At 40.1% G+C, this 16457-nt stretch overlaps 2 long non-coding RNA genes across 2 annotated transcripts in view; both read left to right on the forward strand.

The window, feature by feature from the left end:
- The window catches only part of LOC129646237 (uncharacterized), a 157925-nt gene that overhangs the window by 128544 nt on the left and 12924 nt on the right, over positions 1 to 16457 (forward strand). The window lies entirely within an intron of this gene.
- Positions 4475 to 15207, forward strand: LOC129646235 (uncharacterized). Its single transcript, XR_008711783.1, has 3 exons — positions 4475 to 5741; positions 12343 to 12421; positions 13145 to 15207. It is a non-coding gene; the product is annotated as an uncharacterized LOC129646235 (long non-coding RNA).

Genomic DNA, 16457 nt, shown 5'->3' on the forward strand with positions numbered 1-16457 from the left:
GTCAAAATATACAAGCTTCTAAAATTTTCTAGTACAGATTCTAGAAAGATAGAATTAATTTTTCAGTTTCCTCCTCTCCTACCCCCGCCCCACCTCACCTGGGATTAGTGTATAGTTAACTTGACTCTGTAAATTTACTGCCAGTAAAAACTAACAAGAGTATCTGCATTGAAATAGTTGTCTTGTGATATCACTTCTTAAATATAATAAATGCAACAGATATGATGCATAGCTTATGCATACTCTTTGCATAGAGGTGAACAAGAGATTTACCATTTGGCATAAGATATTTACATCTGCTCATCAAAATATGACTCCTTTTGTAGTCTTCTAAAGCCATGCCTATAATATACATTATTATGGTAATTTAAAAAATGGAACATAGAGTAGAAAAAAGAACATGATAAATGCATATCATCTTACTCTTTATAGCTCCAGTAAATTTTGTACCTTAGGCTAGACTGAATACATTTTGAGTTTCTCATGCAACAATCATTTTGGAAATGCGTCAGTCAACAGGCTTCCTTTACTCATTATTATTTAGCCTAAAGATCTGAGGATCTGTTTTTATTCTGTTATCAATTTATTTCTAAGAAATGTCCCTGCCTTTACCTTCTTGAATGAAAATTCCTTTCTTCCCATTTATAACGATTGTAAAGCTACACCCCTTTCCACCCTCGTTTCACCAACTATTTTCAAGGGTCCCACATTTCTTTTTCCACAGGATGCATTCCTCTACAAATTAGCATAACAGATATTTCTGAAACAGCAGCTGAGCCTCTATAAAAGTATTTTTCTCCTCTCTCAAAGTGTAGGATAGATAATATTTTTCAGGTTTCTTTTCTTTTTTATGATTTTCTAAGCATTAAATCCTTTAGTTCAAATCCTGGAAAAAATAACAGGGAAAGCATGTGTTGAATTACACAAAGGGCATTCAACCTGGTTTCGACCTCAGTAGGAACAGTTGCAGCTTAGCTGTCCACTATCCTTCCCTGTAAAGGTGAAATGATTTAGAGGCCTAGAGAAACTTAATTTTTCTTGATCACCATGTGCAACCCGGAATTTTAATGGCAGGCATAATTAATTCTTCTGATGTTAATCATCAGGGCTGGGCTCCACAATTATCAGTCTGGTGCAGCTGGGGCATGGTGCAGACATGAAAAATTAGGAAAATGAATCAGTAATAGGGTGGCAGATTTAATCTGCATCATGAAAACAAAGTTAAAAAGAGGAAGATCGAGAGAATTTCAGCTGAAGCTTTTGTGCCAATGCGCAGTGACAGAACTGAAAAATGTTGCCGATGTCCAAAGTGATTGGTAATTACCAAGCCATTGAATTTTTTATTGTCAATTTATCATGCGCCAGAGGTTAAATTTAACATCTTCTTCTAAAGCCATCACTCTAAGAAGGCTCACTGCGCATCACGTGGCTCAGAGTCAGCGAAAGGTTAATCAGGTATTTCTTTAGTTTGCACGTGTCTCCAAACTCCCCTTCCTTCTGAGCTGTGCCCTATCCACAGCCAAATGCCTGCCACAAAAGCTTTTCCACTATTTCTTACCTATGACTTTCAGCTAAATATCGGATTGTATCACTTACACACTCCTCTCTGTTGGCATTTACTAAGAACCTTGGTGCAGAAAAGAATTATTTCTCAAGTAAGAAAAATCCCATCATTTCAAGCCCTAGGGATACTTCAATTAAGATGCAGCTGAGACAAGGGGTATTCTTTCTCTTTTTCTCTCTCCCTAGCTCTTTCTCTGTTTTAAATGGTATTTAGTCAGGGACATCGGAAGAATTGCTATTACCTCTTCTTAAAACAAAATTAAAATTCCACAACAATTTTTATCTGATTCAGATTTAACTCTCTTCTTCATCTCTTTCTTTTTTTTTTTGCACAGGATATCCGTTTATTAACAGTTGGAAAGAAGCTTAGTTTAAAAGAAGGAGATATTTATCTGTGTGAATACTGGATACTTCAAATAACTGTTTCTTTAAACAGCTTGATGAAGTATTTGAACAGATCCAGAGCAGACCAAAATTCCACAGGAAAAGGCTCTTCTTACTGATTTTTTAAAAAGTGACTTTGATTCAGTCCCTGCTCCAATCTTTAACACCACCTGCTTCTTTCATTTTTTGTTGTTTGCTTCATTGTGTCTCTTCTTCTATGTATTTGGAAACAGAGAGTGGTTCTTATTAAGGGAATGGTATATATTTTCTATAAATTAAAAATAGAAATAGCCTTCAGGGAGACTTGAAAAAAATCAATGTGTGCATTAATTACTGCAATTCATTACTCAAATAAATATGGGCTCAACCTTATGTTGGATACAAATCCGGGGACTGAGGATGTTTGCAAAAGACAAAGCCTATGGTCCTGATCATGTTAATCTGCAGATCAGAGACTCTGTGAATCCATGCCTGGTGGAAGCTCCTCAGGGGATAGGCGAGCTGGGCTCCATCCCGGTAGCCGGCAGTGAGTTATTACCGCTGAATACAAAGCTGGTCACGTGACTGTCACCCACCAGCAGAGGCACAGTCCTTCTCCTGCCTGGGTTTCCTGAGACCTTGCTTTCCCGAGCCCTTGCTTTTCTATAATTAAATCCGAACCATAAAAGCCATACCTGTCAAATGCCCTCCAGCTGCCCTCATAAACAACACTGGGAATTTTGCTGGTGGCAACTCCTTGCTTTTGGAAAGAACATAGGAAAATATCCTATTTATCCTCCTGGAGACTTCCCTCCTCTATCTTTTATTTTATTTCTCCAGTTCTTCCCACACTGAGCTTCCTCTTCCTTTTTTGGAATTTGAATAGGGAACTGGAAAATATACAGCAAATAAAAATATAGTATAATTTATTGAAAAGATTCCGCTGTCTTCTCTTGAATTAGTAACCTGTCCTTTTAGGAAGAAGAGAGAGAAAGTGGAATGAAGGAATGTAATTTTTCTAACAGCATTTGGCTGCCTTTCTTTGATCATATTTTATGGCTAGAGGATAAATTACCATGTGAAGGTTTCTGTTTAAAACCTGAACATGTTTAGTAGGATTTGAATCCTGCCATATTCTACAGAGCTGCCTTTTGCCTGAGCAAGTTTAATGCAAAGATCAGCAGCTCAGAGCATAACACATATTAGCTGGCTCTTTTCTGCTATTGGAATCCCCCACTATTTTAATTGGATTCTTTCCAAAACTGCAACTAATTAAGAATCAATTCAGGACCATTAGCAAGTGGGACAAGCTAGCCAGTGTTGCATATTTCAAAAGAGTTAGTTTTAATGAGAGGCGTTACTGGATGGGGGGTGGTGGAGGTGGGGGGGGGAAACAGATTAAAGATAGTGTAGGGACCTTCTTCAGCTAAACTGAACGACTAATGGTACATGGAAAGATGCTGAACTTGTAGTCCTCTGTAATTGATCTACTTACTGTTCTTAAAGAAACTTTGAAAACATGAATGCAGGTATTTAGAGGTACATTAGAGGTTCAATAACAATTGATAAACATTACAAATTGTTGGCTTCTGTAGTAGAGTGCTCCTTTTATTGGAGAAACATATGCTGTCTGCTTTCAGACCCGTTAACCTCAGCATCGTCAAGCCATTTTCTCTTCCCTGGGCTTTGTACTGGCGCACATCTGCTTATCCAGACTTCAGTGTGTGCAGATGGTGCTTTTTAATTTGTTAAAGGGTTAGCAGTGCCATATTTTTGACAGCTGTTCTTGAGTTCCTTTACCACAAAGAAAAACTTTACTAGGACTTGGTGCTTAGAAGAGAAATCTGATGCTCATGTCCTCATTAATTTCTTCTTCTCTTTCTTGGATCTTAGTATCTGATTCTTTGTTATTGAGTTGTGTGCAGGCTGATGTTTTTCTCTAGAGGATGAAGCTGGAAACTCAGTATACAGTTAACCTGCTTTGAACATTGTAGTATGAATATATGTGTGGTTTCAATGGGGACAGCCGAATATTTAATCATTAGAAAGGATAGGCAATAAATCAAATGTCTGGACTTGGATGCATTATCTGATATGCTTGATTTCAAACTTAACCTTCCTCATGGACTTCTGTCTTGAGAAATTACCTGGACTAAGCTTCTTCATTTGAAGCAATCATAACCCAATCACAGAGCCTTTATGATTGTAAGATAATACCAATAAAAAAGAGATTTTTGGCTTCTAGCAGTGGACAAGGACAATAAAAATATATTACTCTATAGAAAAATAATTTTACTAAGTTTAGGTTTGATTACATGTTTGAGCTGGTTGTGGGTAGACATTGAAAAGGCAATTACAAGGATATGGAAGACTTGTGAATTTAAAGGATTCTTTAGAATGCATAGGACTAAGAAAAGTCATACATGCTTATTGGAGTGGGGTTTTTTTCTAGCCACAATTGTTATCAAAACAATAAAGTAGGTACTTTGAATCTGTGCATTATCATTTACAATTGCATTATGAGGAAACATTGTCTCCCTCTCCACTACCATCCACCCAGTCACCTGGCAGTCATCCTTAATTCCTCCCTCACACTCGTTTTCCACATATAATCAATCACAAAGGCCTTTTGATTTCCTCTCCTTCAGTTTTCAATTCTGGCAACTTTGTTCCACCTGCTTGCTTCTATCTTAGTCTGGACCTCCATTCTTTCTTCACTGGAACCCAAACCACCACTCTGTATCTCCAGCACGACTGCAATGCACACAGTAGGAGCTCAAGAAAAATGAATTGCCGAATGAATTACCTCCCACAAATATCAGGCCCTTCTTTGTACTGGGAATGGGACTCACTGAATCTGTGTCTTTATGGATTCAAACTTATGTACATGAACATGCAAATGAACAGTTGGCTGCTCCCAAAAGCACACTTGCTTGGCCGCGTGGGCAATGTTTCCACCGTGTTCTAGCACACAGTTGACTGTCAGAGCCACACACGGAGGAAATCAGAAATGATGAGACATCTCCCAAGTTAGTATCAGTTTCACTTCATGTATATTGTAGGGTAAATGTTTTAAAGAGGTTGAAGAATGAAGCCGCTTTGGGTCAAGAGTGTATGGTAGATTGTTGGGTAATGGCTTCCAATTTGTTCATGGCTTCCTTGTACCCATGTCTCAGGACTGTCCCTTCTTGCACTGAGTCTGCTTGACCATGTGACTTGCTTTGGCTGGTGGTATAATAGCAAACGTGAAGCAGTCAGAGATGTGAAAATTGCTTGCACGTTGAGCCTTGCCCTCTTTTGTTGCCTATGAGGCTGTGGCTACCATCACCATCTGAAGAAGATATGCTGGCCTTTTGGATGATGAGAGACACATGGATTAGTTACCCTCACCACTCCAGACAACTGCAGACACGTGAATGAGGCCATCCTAGACCATCCTGCTCTCACCTAACCAGTCAACTGACCACAGATGCATCAGCAAAGCCAGCCAAAAGCAACCAGTCTTGACCTAAATCACTCAAGTGACCAGAGACTTGCCAGCAATAATAAAGGGCTATTATTGGTAGCCCTCAAGTTTTGGGGGTGTGTTATGCAACACAGGCTAAGCAATGTGGAGTGGCAACCATCTTTTCCATTCTAGTTATTTAGAATGGTGTTTGGAAACTAGATATTTCACTGCAAGTCCCCAGCTAGAAGAATTCTAGGTACAGGAAAAAGTTGTTTTAAAAAAAGCAATTCATTTCAACCCAGGGGTGTTTGGCATTTTTGGTCCTTAGGTGTAGTTCACTCGCTTTCAGAGGACGGTAATGATGATGGTGAGTGATGGGTCTGTGTGATGGTGCAGTGGGAGGAGGGGTGAGGTGAAGTATGTTGGGACTGGGACTCTGGAATACTAACTGAGCAAAGAAATAAGGGGCATGGTGCCAGGGCAGAGAGAACATGCAGTTAAAGCCACCTCTCAACCCTAACCCTCCAAACATTCCCTGAAGGTCATGGTGCATCGTGGTTTGCAAGGTCATCTTTTGCAAAAAACATAGTTGAGACTTTATTCTGACTAACGTTCTGAGGTTGTTAAGAAGTAATACAGAAGCACCTCTTATCTTTAATTTCTGCCTTTTGGAGTCACAAAAGGTAGCTCAGAGAGTAAAGCATCTGCCTGCAATGCAGGAGACCTGGGTTCGATCCCTGGGTCGGGAAGATCCCCTGGAGAAGGAAATGGCAACCCACTCCAGTACTCTTGCCTGGAAAATTCCGTGGATGGAGGAGCCTGGTAGGCTACAGTCCATGGGGTCGCAAAGAGTCGGACACAACTGAGCAACTTCACTGGTGGTTTGGAGTCACAACACTGAAGTTTTATTTCATTCATTTGTTTAACAAATATTGACTTATTTCTTATAGGTATCGAGTGATGTGATTTGTGAATGAGATATAAACTCTCTTTCTTCAAAGTACTTTCAGTCCAGGAGGCCTGACAGACAAGTGAACAGAGCAGACATTTACAGTAGGGTGAGCAATATGATAAAGGCAGGAACATCCTGTTTGGGACACAGAGGAGGAGAACCTAGCTCACTCTCACAGTGAGGGTATCACAGTGAGGGTAGACAAAGGGCTGGTTTCCCAAGAACAGGAGCTCTGAGGCCTCTCGTAATGTGTATGTGTACCCAGTTGCTCAGTCAAGTCTGACTCTCTGCGACCAGGCTCCGCTGTCCATGGGATTTTCCGGGCAAGAATACTGGAATGGGTTGCCATTTCTACTCCAGCAGATCTTCCTAACCCAGAGATCAAAACTGCATCTCCTGCATTGGCAGGTGGATTCTTTACCACCACACTACCTAGGAAGCCTCCTCGTAACATAGTATTCCTATATATTCAATATAGGATGATGAGAAATACTGAGGTACAAGTTTCCTCTTTACCGTCAACCTTATCTCTCACACTTGCTTTCTATTGAGTTCAAATATGTCCTTGATGGAGGAAGCTCAGGTATTCCAAAACCAAGGCCCGAGGACCAGCCAGAGGACCCACCTGATGAGGTTACCTCTTCACCTGAAGGCCAGAAGGACTAGGGCTTCCACAGCTTTGCTATTTGGCCACATTCTGGGGCTGTGAGTGTTTTTATTTTTTATGTGTATTTAGTTTTATGTCTGAATTTCAGAAAGGCTTTCCATGTGTTTTACTGTTGATATTTGAAATATTTATAAGTAGGTACAGATATGATCTCGTAAAAAGAGACATACCTTTTAAGAAATTTAGAGAAAATCCTTTGTTAAAGATGTGTGTTATTTTGGTGGAGCTGTCCAGCATTGGTGCTCTCTGCCTAAGTATGGAGAATATGCCAACTTATGACACTTGCCACAGCCTCTCCCATTTAGAGAAGCTAGTTGACTTTTTCAGTTTTATCAGCTGGAGGGCGGGCACCTAGGGTTGGTCAATCAGGTGCATCCACTGGGGATGATGCCTATGAAACTACCGATGGAAAGGACCAGTGGTGTAGAGAGCTCCCCAGTCCAGCTGCCAACCTTTCCCGTGCCTTCAGTCAGCAGTGAGAGATGCTGCTTTGTGGGCTAACACTGGGCCATGCTTCTGCCATCTGGCCTTCCTTTGTGTCTGTCTGTTTTCCAAGCCTGGATCTCTAGTCCTCCAGGCAATTCTAAGAGCTGCCTAACATTCTTCAGTGATTTTTTTTTTCTTAAACAATGTAGTTACTCACAACTAAAGGACACATATGCTTCATTATTATAATTTTAAAAGAGAAACTGGGGAGAATTCTTCACAAAGCAGCTTCTAATCTCATTGGTTGAGGCTCAGTCGCTGCAAACAGAATCCACCCTAGCTAGTTTTAGCAGGAAGAGATTTAAGGCAGGGAGTTAATTGACTTGTAATCATTCAGAGAGATGAAATAGATCTGGGTTGAACTTTATAAAACTCCTCCAATTCTTTACTTATTTTTTGGCTATTGTTCACTATCTTCTCCATTAGAAGGTAAGCTCACAGCAAGGCAGCAGTCTTTGTTTTATTCCCTTGTGTACGTCTAGACATCAAAACAGTCTGGTATACTGTAGGTTCTCAATAATACTTTAATCATAATGATAATACAAGGTATACAGGGGAACTCTTGAAAGAGAGAATCCAGAAAAAAGGCCTTTTAGCCCATCCCCAAAGAAACCATAAATTACGGGTGACTTTTCTGAGTTAGGAGATATTTGGTCACACATCAGAGAACTTGTAGGAATACAGCCAGATTGGTTCACTATAAGGAGCAATTTATTTATTTTTTGCCAAAAGGATGAATCAATACATTTATATTTAATGTGTGTAATTTAGGCCATATGTCATGCAGAATCCTTCTGGTTTCTATTACTTGAAAATTTTGATTAGCGGTTTTATAAATAAATTCCAGAATTATGCAATTTGAGATAAAGCTAGGTTGACTTACAAACTGGAATCCTTTTGGGACTTCCCTGGAGTCCAGCGGTTAAGATTTCATTTTCCAATGCAAGGGGTGTAGGTTCAATCCCTGGTCAAGGAGTTAAGGTCCCACATGCCTTGGGGCCAAAAAAACCAAAGCATATAACAGAAACAATATTGTAAAAAATTCAATAAAGACTGTGAAAATGATCCACTTCAAAAAAATCATTTTTAAAAAGTTTATAAAAAATTGGAATAATTTGAACTAGGTAAGATTCAGTAAGTAATATACCAAAATTTATCTATGATGATGAATTTCTTCTAGGTTCTGGGGAAGAGTTTGAAAGGTTTTACAGGTAGACAAAAACCAGAGGAGAAAGGGCATAGCAATCTGGGCTTTACGTGTAATCCCAATTTAAGCCAATCTAAAAAGCTTGACTTCTGAATTACTACTTTAATTTGGGGGTACTACTTTAATTCTCGGTATGCTCTGTTATCTATTATAATTCTTATTATCAGTTTTTACAAGAGTGCATATACTGTTTGATTTGTTAGTATACTAGTAAAGTGATTTGGAGAAGGCAATGGCACCCCACTCCAGTGCTCTTGCCTGGAAAATCCCATGGACAGAGGAGCCTGGTAGACTGCAGTCCATGGGGTCGCTAGGAGTCAGACATGACTGTATAACTTTCAAGTAGACAACCTGAGCGACTTCACTTTCACTTTTCACTTTCATGCATTGGAGAAGGAAATGGCAACCCACTCCAGTGTTCTTGCCTGGAGAATCCCAGGGACGGGGGAGCCTGGTGGGCTGCCGCCTATGGGGTCGCACAGAGTCGGACACGACTGAAGCGACTTAGCAGTAGCAGCAGGAGTAAAGTGATTAGGTTTGTGGGAACAGGAGAACCCAGGACTTTAACATATTGTATGTGCTTTATAAACTCACTGTCGTTTGGAAAGATTGACAAAAGGAGATCAGGAATTTCAGCCTCAGCAGTGAACCAGTCAGGCTGTTTGCTTGCTTGTTCCTCCCACCCTTCCTTCTTTCTTCCCTCCCTTGGAAACTTCTTTCCTTCCTCTGTCCCTCCGTTCCTTCTCTCTCTCTCTCTGTTTCTTTTTAGTTCTATCCTTTATCTGTGTTTTAAAAAGCTGTATATGAGAGTGGAGTAAGATATCTCAATATTCAATTAAATTAATTCATGAAAATTCCATTAAAAGAGCATTAAAAAATCTACTCTAATTCAATAAGAGCCAGGGAACTTGGAACAAGTTTGACACTTCTGCTTTTAATCACTAAATTTTTATTGATAGACCTTAAACAATAATCACTTATTTAGATAACCACATTTATTCTTCCAATAAATCCCACACCGCTGTCAGTTCTTCCCCATGTCCAAATAAAAAGGAAAATAAAACGCCTTGAAGCTCTCATCAATTTCACAGGACATTGCTAAAATTATGCTAGAGTCCGAATATTTATAAAAATTAACTGTATAGTTAATTAATTGTACCCAAGTTAGTAAGCTGTCTACTTACAATACAGCTTTAGTTTCAAAATGGACTATTTTTATTTGTCAGTAATGTAGGCTCAGAAAAAGATGGATTTTCTTGTGTAGGCAAAACATTTTACCATAGCCAACTAGCTGGCAGAATCTGCTGGCCAATTGAACCCTGGGCTTCTGATCAAGCAGGAAGGTCTCCTCTTCCCAAAGACCTAATCACTTGATGCTAACAAAACAAACACAAAAATATATGTGAACTTGCAAATGCTTGAGAATCAGAATTACAAAAGACATTAGAGTCTACCAAGATATTAAAGAAACTGTGGGTTTCTATTTGGGCTTCCCAGGTGGCACGAGTGGTAAAGAACTCACCTGCCAGTGCAGGAGACATAAGAGGCTCAGGTTCGATCCCTGGATTGGGAAGATCCCCTGGAGGAAGGCATGGCAACCCACTCCAGTATTCTTACCTGGAGAATCCCATGGACAGAGGAACCTGGTGGGCTACAGTACAAAGGGTTGCAAAGAGTCGGATACAACTGAAGTGACTTAGCACACACGAGTTTCAATTCAGATTTCTTGATTTCAACAAATTTATTGTTTTCAAGTTTATAAATGGTTAATTGTTTCACTCTCTTGACCATTTTTCTGCTTGTTTGCAAACTCTTTTGAGGCAGAGTGATAGAAATCACTGTACTTTTCACAAATGGTTGACAATTCTTGTAAAATCTTTTTATCCCAAGAGGAGTTCTAAAATTTATTGGTTAAGGGGCTATTTGGGTGTTATCAATGATCTATCAAATTCTGACCTCAGGATAATCTTCTCCAACAAGCCTTTCTTCATTATTTGAGAGAGAAATTTCCATTTAAGCATGTATCTTCCTTAACTTCCCTTTTAAAAAATGAGATATCTGTTCTCAGTATCTATGAATTTGGTTTGTTTGTTTGTTTAGATCTCACATATAAGTGAAATCATATGGTGTTTATCTTTCTCAGTCTGCCTTGTTTCACTTAGCATAACGCCCACAGGGTCCATACATATTGTGGCAAATGACAGAGTTTCCTTCTTTTTTAAGGATGAATAACATTCCATTATATATATATATGTACATATACAGTGTGTGTATATGTACATACATAGCAATACAGATATCTATCTTTTCTTTATTCATTCATCCAGTGATGGACACTTAGATTGTTTCTGTGTCTTAGCTATTGCAAACAATGCTACGATGAACTTGGGGGTGCAGATATCTTTTTGAGTTAGAGTTTTTATTTTCTTTGAATAAGTACGCTTAATTTTCTTTTGTCTTACCTCTTATTAATTACTCGGAAACATTCCCTCCCTTTTTTGCATATTGGTGTATTTCAAATTCACAATAGCACTATGCTAGAGATACCATGTGCATAAATACTTACTTGAATCAAATAAGACTTTAAGTGCACCTGGGAGATTATTGTCAGCAGAATATTTAGTGTCACTCAACTTGAGAGCATCTGCTTTGTTCAAAGTACCCTATGGGATTCAGCAAAGAAGGGTTTGCTGAAATAGAAAGAACCAGCATCCGATTTGTCTTTTTGGAAGCTGCCTATTTTCACATACTTGGGCTTCCCTGGTAGCTCAGATGGTAAAGAATCTGCCTGCAACGTGAGAGACCCAGGTTGGATCCCTGGTTCAGGAAGATCCCCTGGAGAAGGGAATGGCTACCCACTCCAGTACTGTTGCCTGGGGGATTCCATGGACAGAGGAGCCCAGCAGGCTATAGTCCATGGGGTCGCAAAGAGCTGGACACAACTGAGCGACTAACACACACACACACACACACACACACACAAACTAGATCATGCTAAATAACACACTTAATTTTCATCTCAAGACTTCATTCTGCCTGGTAGAGAGTGAAAATGTGTTCTTTGTCAATTTAGGGTGAAGTCTGTCGAATCAGGATGATTTTCAGCTATTTCAAGGTTTCTCATCTCTTTGCTTCTTCTATTTGAAATCCTGGTTCATCTTGTATGGTCTCCAGTTGCATCCACTACTGTGTCCTTCCTGTCCAGCTGGGCAGCCCCAGCAGATCTGTGGTCTCATGTCTGCAGAGAGAACATGTTGTTACTTGGTGAGGTTGCCTCAAGACTTTTGTTCTAGACACCCCATACAGGTATTTGTACTCAAGGGCTCCAGCCTCACCCTGGGGTGTGACAGAACTCCTAGCTGCATTCCTGGGCCCACAGGATATGAAGCACTGGTCTTCTCTTTGTTTTCCTACAGTCATGAGGGCCTACTCTGTTGCTTCATCCCCCACCCCTGGAATCAGCCTAGGGGTGATGGGATGGGGATTAGGACTTCTCAGGAACACCCCTTGGCGTCTTAAATGCTCCCCCACATCCTTCCCCCAGCCTGACTCTCTTTTTTCTTTAGGGTTTGGAAAAACTGGCCTTCTTATTGATCATAAACTTTTCTGTTTTAAACCTGGGATGTGGCTTTAAAACTCTGACTCCTTTATTCTAGGATTCTAGGCAACAGCCACCACCTGCTGCAGTTGCAAGAAGAAAAGATCAAAGGACAGAAGTTTCAGAAAGCCTGTCTTGTTCGTATCAAAACGTTTTCCTTCTTTACCGGGTTTTCTTAAGGCCCATCAAACCTACTCACTATTTTTATATCTCCAATTTAGTTTTCAACATTTTCTTTCTGTGTCTCTTTACTTTACAAGATCTGAATATTTGAAAGGTCTAAAGTTTTACCTGTAGGTGTGTTTTGTGACACCTTCCACAGTCTGTGTAGGAATTGCCAATTTCATTGAGGAAATTCCCCAATTTCCTTTCTAAATCATCCAATGATCTCAGCTAATCCTACCACTCTCTTCCTTCTCAAGCCTGGAAGTCATTTCTGGAGAACAGTGTTGCTATAAATATTTGTGGAAATATTAGCCATTAATGCAGTTTTCCCACTTAGTGTGAAATACTGGCCAGCATAGTTCTAATGACAGAACTCAATCTTGCTTGGTTATGGTCATAGAGAGAAAAATCTGAAGATCATTCATTCATGAATGAGGTTATGTTGTGGTTCTGAGGAGTGGTGGTGGTGGCAGTGTGTAGAGGCTGGGTGAGTTGACGGGGAGTGGGGCTTTGATGGTGTTGATTTTCAGAATGCTCAGTAAATTTTGTATAGAGTTTTTACTTGGCTCTGAATTTTCTCTGATCGTCATCTTGGACACTAGCATTTGCCTCATTAAGGCAGGTAATGCTGTGGTAGACAAAACTGTCTACCTGGACCCCATCCATTCATCTGGAATTTGTTATTTTGTACCTAGGTGAGTGTTCAGGTATAAGCCATGTAGGTTATCAAGATGCAATCAAAAAACTAAGGCACAAGTGGAGAGATAACTGACCCATATCGCTCACGTTTTCTTCAGAGAGACTGAATTAAGTGACAAAGTTGTGGTAAGGTCAGAATTCAGTGGCTTGAACTTTATCAAGAAAGGTTCTCAGAATGATCCAGGATTGCACTACTTCAGAGCGGGGTCTTACCAGCGAGCAGCGAGTAGAGTCACACAGATACGACTGGATGAAGATCTGGTCCTAAGACAGCCCTGTGTTGGCGTTCTCCCCCGTTCCGACCTCCAACAGTCCACCTTGAGATTTCACTGTGTGTCCCACACTGGAGCCCTCGCTTAACTTTGTCTTTGGGCTGGCATCACCATCTCTCTCCAACTCCAGACCATTGGCAAGTGGCATTGTGTGTTCATCCTCCTCCGTCAGAAGGAGCCTGCCACAAGCTTGGAGAGGACAATCAGATCATCAGCAGCATCACAGAATGTACTTCTCCACCCAGCTCTCCTCCAACTTTATGTCTCTCCAGGGATGTCCTACATATTCTGCAAACCTGACCACTAGCAGACTGCCTCTATTCCCCCTCCTGGCTGGGCTCAAACTGGGAAAACCTCTAGTTGCTGCTGCTGCTGCTAAGTCGCTTCAGTCGTGTCCAATTCTGTGCAACCCCATAGACGGCAGCCCACCAGGCTCCCCCGTCCCTGGGATTCTCCAGGCAAGAACACTGGAGTGGGTTGCCATTTCCTTCTCCAATGCATGAAAGTGAAAAGTGAAAGTGAAGTCGCTCCGTCGTGTCCAACTCTTAGCGACCCCATGGACTGCAGCCCACCAGGCTCCTCTGTCCATGGGATTTTCCAGGCAACAGTACTGGAGTGGGGTGCCATTGCCTTCTCCACCTCTAGTTGCTAATAACGGCCAAACCCACCAGCTGTGTTCCCACTCTGCCTGCTCGTTTGCTGAAGACCTGAGCCCTGTCCCTGGAGCTTCTACTGTAATCCTTGAGAACTCAGATGGCCACTGCCTTCTTCTCTCTAAGTATTGTGCTCACGCTGGTGTGCCTCACTATCCAGATGCATCTTTTCCCAGGAGGTTCCAGTCCCTTTACCAAATCTCTGAATGTTCTCCAACAAAAGCAGATCCTTAAACTCAAGCTGGAACCTTGGAAAATCTAAACACTTGCAGTCATAGAATCCTGTTTCCATATATTTATTTTTTAATTTAATGAATTCCCAGAAGCACTTTTCTGATCATGTTTCCCGAAACGATCTCTCCTGCTTTTCCCTTACGCCTACTCTTCGAGCCTCTCCTCAATCTTGAGGGACTTACTGGATTCCAAGAATTGCTTTGTTACTCCAAGCTCAACAAGCTGCAGCCTAAACTGTGAGGCTGGTGACTGAGTTCTGATCCATCTGCTTTGGTCTTCCTTATGTATCAATAGGGTTAATTTCAGTGACTACCCTACAAGTAGCGTGTGGTTAGTGAGCTAGACTTGGAATTAGAGTGCCTAGGTTTGAATCTGATCTCTACAGTTAACTAGTTTTCTCTAGGTAGCTCGCTCTAAGCCTCAGTATTCTCACCTGTAAAATGAGTCAATGGTATAATAATAACCTCATGGGTTATTGTAAATATTCACTGAGACAACATATGCAAAGCAAGTGCACAGTGCTGAGTACTTTATAAATATATGTAAATGTTGTTATAATTATAAATGTAATTTATAATTATAATTATAAATAAATGATTGTGATACTGGATATGATTCAAGACTGCTTTCAGAAAATTCTAATCCTTGTGTTCTGCATACTGCTAATATTTTTTTATTACTGTGTTCTTAAATTATGGGGTGATTTAGGAGGAAAAAACATGGCCTCTTTGTAGAGGAGTGAAAACTTACAAATCTAGAGTCAAAAAAAAAGCGGTTTAATTTTTTGAACCTCTTCAATAACTGTCTCCTGTGTGGGTAATGTAATTACCAGTGGAAAAATGAATAAAAGCTAAAACTCCATAAATTACATTTTCACTGGCTTTCTTTGCTTATTTTCTAAGGGGATGATTTTGACTTTTGGAACATTTTTTTGCCACTTTATTTTTTATGCACTAAGACACGACATAGTGGGCATTTTATTATATTCATTCATGTCCAGTTTCAACAAAACTGGGTGGGAATTAGTACCCCATAATTCATGTGCTAGGGTGTCTTATTACAATTATAAAATTTTATTATAAAATGTTTTTTTAATATTTATATTGTTAATTAAATGACGATGAAGCATCATAAATTCTGAACAGAGAGTTATAGTCCATTAGTCCCTGCTCAGACTTCTTATCAGCCAATCAGAAGATTTGACTTCTCCATCTAACATATTCAGTTTGATGGTAAAGCTTGCTGCTGATGCTGGTTCCTTTCTGTACCTCTGGAGACTCTGAAAGAAGAAAGCTCTCAAAGTAGTTTATAATAACTGTTTAAGGTGGTCATTTTCTTGGGGACATTTTTAGAGTGCTTTGTAATCATTTAAAAAACCAAACAAACTCCTTTTGAGCTTTAGTTTCCAAGGTGTTTTCTATACTAGGAGTGGAAATATATGGTAACTATAAAAACATCAGTCACATCCTGATGTAAGGATTTCTGTCCCCCTTCACACACACGTACACGTAGTCACCACAGCTGTTGTGATTGGACATTAAATGATGATGCAATGACCACCCAGGCATCAGTAAAAGGTAGGGAGCCAAGAAACCCTCAGGAGAAAGATCTAGACTTGCACTTTCCAAAAATGTAGCCAGTAGCTTCACATGTGGCTATTAAGTACTTAAATGTCAGTAGTGAGACTGAAGAAACAAACTGAGAAATTTTTTACTTTTAATTATTTAAGATTTAAATTTAAACAGCCAATGAATTTTTAAAAATCAGTTTTTCAGCCATATAGTTAAATTTCTGGTTTTTTTTTCTTTTTTTGGTTGTTGCTTTTTCTTTTGGCTGCATTGCACAGCTTGCTTAGTTCCTTGACCATGGATTGAACTGGGCCATGGCAGTGAAAACGCTGAGTCCTAGCCACTAGACTGCCAGGGAATTCCCAACACTAGTTATGTTTCAGTTGCTCAGTAGTCATATGTGGCAAATGGCTCTCAGACTGAGCAGTGCAGATATAGAAGAGACCCATCATTCCAGAAAGTTCTATTGGGTAGCAGTAATCTAAACAGCATATTAAAAAGCAGAGATATCATTTTGCCAAAAGGTCCAATAAGTCAAAGCTATGGTTTTTCCTGTCGTCATGTACAGATGTGAGAGCTGGA

The sequence above is a fragment of the Bubalus kerabau genome, chromosome 3 (genome assembly GCF_029407905.1).
Source record: "Bubalus kerabau isolate K-KA32 ecotype Philippines breed swamp buffalo chromosome 3, PCC_UOA_SB_1v2, whole genome shotgun sequence".
Taxonomy (NCBI): Eukaryota; Metazoa; Chordata; class Mammalia; order Artiodactyla; family Bovidae; genus Bubalus; species Bubalus kerabau.